Raw genomic sequence first — 7,237 nt, 5'->3', positions numbered from 1 at the left:
ATTATAAACTGTAACCTGGAATTCTGAGTGGAAATAAACCTGTCTCCCCCAACTTTATTTTGCTGTTGCTTTAGACTCCTTGTGTATGAGTGTTTTGCCTGCATTGTGTGTATGTGCACCATGTGTGTGCCTGAAGAACTCAGAAGAGAGCATTAGATCCCCTGGAACTGAACCCAGGTGTCCTGCAAGAGCAATAACTGCTCTTAACTGCTGAGCCATCTCTCTAAATCCTACAACTTGATTTTTTGTTGTCAGCAACTGAAATGAAGCTAAGACAGCAGTTAAGAAGAAATGTGAGGACCCAAGGTTCAAAGCACCTCTGTAGAATAATGCTAAACTTATAGCTTTGGCACAAGGACATCAAGAAGAGACTTCTGTCCCATCTTTCCCAACAGGAGCTTACCACTTGTCCCCAAGTCACATAAAATGAAAAAGCACTATATTCCCAAGGGCATTGGCTACAGTATTGAAGTCAGAGTGAGAATCCCAATTGGCCTGAGTGGAGACGAGTTTCCAAGAAGACCTCTAAGGATGTGGATGCCCACATGGGGAGAGCACATGGCTTTACGCTGCGTGAAGGATGCAGAATCCAGAAATCCCTCCCCGCTGCTTCACAAGTGTAAGTCCACATCTGAACAAATAGGCACTGAAAGGAAGGTGGTGGCTGAACTTACACCGTGACTTCATACTCCCTTTTCTATTTTCCCCACAGGACACACACACACACACACACACACACACCAGTTCAGTCCAACAAAACACTCCTCTGGAATGTTTCTAACTATATTCCTCCAAATTAAAGAAATTAAGTTCAGCAAAGCATGTCAGGATATCCATATTGTCCTTCTGACTTGGAGGTGATGGCATTGCTGCAAGGTTACAGTGACAACCAAATGCCAGCACTCTGGTGCAGTGCTCAGAGCAGAGCACACACAGGATCTCCAGTTGCCTGAGCCTTGGCACAGCCTCCTGGGGGAAGGCCCTGTTACTGGCCTGCTGGGTGGACTCAGGTGAATGACTGGCTCAAGACTTCCTGGTCCGAAGGCAGAGCAGCACAGGTGTGTCCCATAGCTAGATGCCCCCCTGCCTATGTCCTTCCCAGACTTGGTTTAAGTCTACCTTCAAGCTGCCTGCCTAGCCTGCTCTGTCCTCCCAGCATCTCCCTCTGTCCTGCCTTGCATCTGGACAGAAGTCTCAGCTGTGTGACCTTAGATGGCTGGCAGTATGCTTTGAGGTCACCCAGCATAGCTGTGACAAGGGGGTGGGCATCAGGGATTTTCACCTTTAATTTTAAGGGCCAGAAGGAACACAATCATGGGAGCTGAGAGCTAGGTCCCTACCATACTCTTCTCCATCCCCTCTCCCTTCTGGACCCTGTCTGTTGAATGGGAAAGGGACAAGATGGTCCTTGAGCTGCTGTCAGGAGCTGATAATGGAATTCTGTATGAATTCCAAGGAGCAGAGTGGCCACAAAAGCATCCGCCCTGCACTGATGGGGCTCTTTCTCCAGGAAGTGGCGTGCACTCTGCCCTCTGTCTCAAGTGCATTTTATCCAGACCCTCCTCCTTAGAGGAGGGGGAGGGATAAACCGGAAGCATCTCAAAGCCATACCCCGGTCTTCAGAGACTTGAGAGACACCATTCCTGCTTGTGTCTCTTTGGTTTTCCCAGAAGCAGATGTGAGGGTGGAGGTGAAGCCAAGGAGGGGGTCTCCCCCTGTGACCACAGGGTTCTAGTCTAGCGCTGGGAAGCCAGAAGAGGCAGAAAGAAAAACCGAAGCAGAGCAACTCTGGCTGTGGCGGCTCAGAAGTCCTGGCAACCCGACTTCCGGTGGAAGAACCCCATCTGGCAAACCTGACTTCCGGTGGAGGAATCCCACCTGGGATTGAGAGGTTAGTTCTGAGATTGCCGCTGGACACTATGGTGGATGGCGAAGGGGCTGTGAATGGAGGATGTCAGAGAACTCAAACCAGAGAAAAGTCCAAGGACTTCTCGTGGCTACCCCATGCTTTCTTTTATTCATATTGTAAACACAGAGTTCCAGGCTGCATGCCAGGGACAGATCTATGTACTTTGCAAATGGTACTTAATTCTTACACTTACCCTGGAAGGCAGACAGTATCACTGGGCCCACTTTACAGCAAGGAAAATTGAGTTCAGAGAGAGTAACTTGCCCTAGGTTTCACAGCCTGTTACATGGTGAATCACAATTCTCCTCAAGCAGTCTACTCTGGACATTGGGCCCTCACCACTCCACCACACTGCCTCCTCTCCAGCTGCAAAGACCTGGGCAGAGATTTCTGGGAACATTTGCGTTTTCACTACTATTGGCTCAGACCTTCAGATCCCTTGCCGACCAGGAAAAAGTCGACCAGGGTGGCTCAGGGTATGATGGAGTCCCAACCCCCCTGAAGCTTCTAAGTTCCCTAAGGTCTCCCACCTCAAGGCCCTGTGTGCATTCTTTCCCCACTGCCTATAGAGCCCTCTTAGCCTTCCTCTTTGCAGTGTGACACAAAGGGTGAAGGGTGGGGAGTAGAGAACACATTTCAAAGCCACAAAGGGTAATAATGCAAACAGACGTTTCTGAGTGCCTACTGTGTTCCAAGAGCCCAAGCCAGCCCTCTATGCTGATCACCTTACATTATCATTGTATCACCCTCCCCATTTTGCAGACGAAGGAACCAAGGCTCAGAGATGTGCTTCGACTCACCCAAGGAGACCCAGTTGAGAACCTGCCTTAGGTCTGATCAGACAGCTTGGCTACAAAGCCTTCATCATAAATCACCAGAGCTTCTCTCTAAGAGACCCAATATGCCAGCGCTGGGTGAGTGGGTGGACTCCTGCAAGAAAAGCCCCTCCCCCTCCCACGTCTGCTGCGTTCATCATATCCCCATCAACCTCTTGCTGGGCAAGAGGCGGAAGCTCAGCAATCAATCAAATGAAAGACTACGCTGCCGTGACCACGCCCCTCTGCTCACCTTTGGCCAAGGCCAGGTGGTACTTGGAGTGCTTGCGCTTTCCCAGAGTGTTGGGAGATCATTGGATCCCTGCCCTGGCTCCGACACCCTGCCAAGTGTCTTTCCTTCAAAGTTGGAGATATTTCTGTCCCTGAAATGCTCACATTTCAGCACCTTGCTGAGGTCTTTTGGAAGAGACTGGCTGGTGGGAGGCTGATCGCCAGGCTCTGTAGGGCCAGGGGACTTGGGACAGGGCTCCCCACCAGCTGGGCTGAATGTGTATGGCTCAAACTTCTGTAGGAGAGTTTCACATGCAAGCAAGTGAGGCGGATCAGAGGCTCAAAAAAAAAAAAAAGGCCTGGGGCACTGCAAACCATTTTTATGATTGTTTTGTTTTCCAAGACAGGGTTTTTCTCTGTAACCTTGGCTGTCCTGGGATTCTCTCTCTCTGTAAACGAGGCTGGTCTCCAACTCACAGACATCTGCCTGCTTCTGCCTCCCAAGTGCTGGGATTAAAAGCTTGCAGCATTACTGCCCAGCTTGAGTGCTGTGGACTTTGAATTCAGCAAGCCAAATTTTAACCCCAGTACTGCCTTTTCCAGTGGGTGACTGAGCTGATCGCTTTTGCACCTTAGTAGTCTGAAGCCCATGGTAGCAGTTGCCTTGTTGTAGGCTTAGAGAAGTGTCAGCCTTCAGGAAAAAGGGATCATTACCTGGACATCCTCAGAGGTCTGGACACCACCACTTCTCATCCCCATTTGACAGCTGGAGAAACTGAGGCAGGAGGCAGCAGAGTGCCTTCCCTGGATTAGCTGGGCTCCCTGCCAGGTCAAGATTGGCTCTCAGCACCAGTGATGACCTCTCCTGCCTCCCTCTCTCTCTTCCGCACTAGCTGAGCTCAGAACCATCCGTGGCAGATGTGAAGGCGGCTGTCAGAGCTGCAGAGTTGGCATTTCTGGGGCTCCCAGGGTTTCTGGCACAGAGGAATCAACCCCACTCAGCACCTCTGGCTCTGCCTCCTGCTTTCTGCTTTGCTCACAAACCAGCTGGACTCCATCAGCTTCTGGAGAAATCCGGAAACTATCGATATTCATCTGTACTTTACCCCAAACTTGGTAGATGACTCCTAAGGGTCAGACCCCTCCCATGTCCCCACTGTCCAGCCTTCTTCCCTTTATCTCATAACAGATGCAGAGGGATGGGCACACAGGAGTTAAAGGCATGGGTGATCTTGGTTCATATCTGTTCTGATGCTACTAAAAAGGCAGATACCCTGGCCAGAGACCTTCCTCTTTGTACTTCTGCCCCTAGACAGGAACAGTTACATCACCCAAACTTAGGTAAGAGATGAGAGATGTCCCAGCCACTCTGCTACAGTTCCACCCGTGTGCTTTAGGGCCCAAGGAGTTTTTTCCTCCATGCATCTGGCCCTGTGGTAACCGGTTTCTCATGTCCAGACTCTATGCTTCCAGCTCAGACGGCACCTCTGGGGTATGTAGATCTCCAGTCCCTCTGTCCTCACATCCAGGGAAGAGCCTGGGCAGGCTCATATTGGTGTCAAGTTTCTCACATGATATCTCAGGGGACAGTCTCAGGGTGTGTCCACGTGTGATCCCATCAAAAGCACAAGACAGGAGTCTGTGCATCTTGCTTACTTCCCTGTTCCAGTCGGCTGATGTCTCAAAAGAAAGGACTCAGAACTGAGTGCAGAATTCCAGAGACAGATGAGAAGGCACAAGGAGAAAGAAAATGCCCTGTTTTTACTCCCAACCATATCTTCCTTTTTCTTTTTTTTCTGTTTTTTTTTAATTACTTTTATTGTATGTGCATGGGTGTTTTGCCTGCATGTATGTCTGTGTATCATGTATGTGGCTAGTGCCCAGAGAGTTCAGAAAAAGACATCTGATCCCCTAGAACTTGAGTTGATGACAGTTATGAGCCACTATATGGGTCCTAGGAATTACACTGAGCAGAAGTCATCTAGGAAAGGCTACGGCAAGCAAGTGAGTTTCCTGGAGATGCCTCACCATTTGCATGGCTGTGATGGGTACTTTGGAAAGGCATGTGCCCATAAACTTTGTCCAAGGATTGCTTCTCGCTGCGGATATGCCTTTCCTACCACTATTACATAGTCTAATGATTCCTGGGCATCAGTCCACCCTATTGGACAAATTTCCTGCAGATCAACGTGAAGATGAACTTTCATGAACCAATGCTGTTTAGATGAATTAATGACTTTATAGCCTTCCTGATTTGATTCAACTAATCTTGGGAAGAAAGTTTAAGGAGATGGTTTTAGTTGTTTTGCCAGAAAGATGTAATAAAGTTAGAATCAAAAATAGAATGTGCTCCCTCCTCATAGAACAGTAAATAAAGGCTGCATGATAAGCTTTCATAAATTACACTAAGAAGAGAAATAGGCTTGGAACAGACTTATGATCAAGAAAAAACATTCATTCTAGATCAGGTCTAAGGATTAAGCCACAGGTGTGCAATATGATAAAGCAAGGTCATTTGAAACTGTTGCTTTGAACTTATAATGAGCTTATACAATGAAACACTGCTTTGAACTTAGTACCACCATCCTTCTGTAACTCCCTTTTTGTGTATCATTTTATCTATGAGGTAATTTTAGAAGAATGTTTGTCTAAGAAGGTATAAAAATACTAAAAGAAAAAATAAAGTGTAGCTGTTAGGACTCTGCTCCATCCATCAAATGTATATTTGTCTGTCTGTCTAAAGAGTTCAAAGTTTCTCTCTGGGCTTTCTTGCCAGCCCCAGATAATTAAGTTTTGTTAAGTCAGTAGTGCTGACCCTGTAAATCTACCACTGTCAATAGGAGATGGGGGTCTGTCGGCTGCTATCAGCACCACCCCATTCGCCAATACAGTACCCCTATCTCTGCCCTCATTGAGAAACTGGATGTCAGCCAAACTGGGGTCCTTTGGAAGAGCAGCTACAGCTTTTAATTTGTCCTCTACGATATTTCTCTAGTGCCCCCAACCACACTTCTTAAGCTTGTGTTGTTTCCCCTGTTCTCAAGTGTTATTTGTATTCTCTGTATTGTTACTAACTTTAACACCTGCCTTCCAGGAATGGCAAGTCAATTCCAGCTTAAGAGCAGAACTTTGGGGGCTAGGTAGCAGGTGTTGGTATTGAGATCCCCCTGAACTGAGTTTGAGTTCGGTAGAAAGAGTGTGGTAACTGACTAGTGATGTCTGTAAAGAAATAGGAAGCAAAGTGCTGACAGGTTTCTATTCCCCTACGTCTGGAATTCATACAAAGAAATCAGAAAGGCTACCATTAACTCAGATAGGAAGGCATTACAGATTTGAGAGTTGTTTCTTTTTTCTATGTTATGTGTGTGAGTGTTTACATATATGTAAGTGCACTGCTTGCCTGCTTGGTGCCTGAGGAGACTGGAACACGGGACTAGAGTTATAGTCGATTGTAAGCTTCCAATCTGAGAACCAGAGCATAACTTTTTTTTGTTTCTAATGAGACAGTGTCAGGATTGTTGGCCGGAACTTCCAGCAATTCTCCTGCTTCTTTTTTTGTTGTTTGTTTGTTTGGTTGGTTTTTTGTTTTTCGAGACAGGGTTTCTCTATATATCCCTGGCTGTCCTGGAACTCACTCTGTAGACCAGGCTGGCCTTTAACTCAGAAATCTGCCTGCCTCTTCCTCCCAAGTGCTGGGATTAAAGGCATGTGCCACCACTGTCTGGCCTTCTCCTGCTTCTTGAGTGCTAGAATTACAGGTGGGCAGCAGGATTCCTGGCAAGTATTCCACTTTAACTAGATCGATCTCCATCTGAAACTCACCCTCCCTACCCTTGTGCTTACAGGCTTAGACACTATAGTAGCAGGATCTGTGTTTTTGTCAGGGATAGAAATCAGGGATGTGTTCTGATCCTATGATAGAAGTTTTAGGTGTGTGGGGTGTGGGGGTGGGGGTGTGTGTATATGTGTGTGCTTGTGTTTTGATTGTGTGTTTGTTGTGTGTGTGTGTGTGGTGTATATGTGTGTTTGTGTGTATATGTATGTGTGCTTGTGTTCTGATTGTGTGTGTGTGTGGTGTATATGTGTGTTTGTGTGTATATGTGTGTGTGTGTGTGGTGTATATGTGTGTTTGTATGTATGTATGTGTGTGTGCTTGTGTTCTGGTTGTGTGTGTGTGTGTGTGTGCAGCTTAGGGAGTTATGACTTAGTTACAGACCACTTTTTTCTTTTCTTTTCTTTTCTTTTCTTTTCTTTTCTTTTCTTTTCTTTTCTTTTCTTTTCT

Source organism: Mus caroli, chromosome 2, assembly GCF_900094665.2.
Source record: "Mus caroli chromosome 2, CAROLI_EIJ_v1.1, whole genome shotgun sequence".
Taxonomy (NCBI): Eukaryota; Metazoa; Chordata; class Mammalia; order Rodentia; family Muridae; genus Mus; species Mus caroli.
This window is presented reverse-complemented; position numbering follows the sequence as displayed.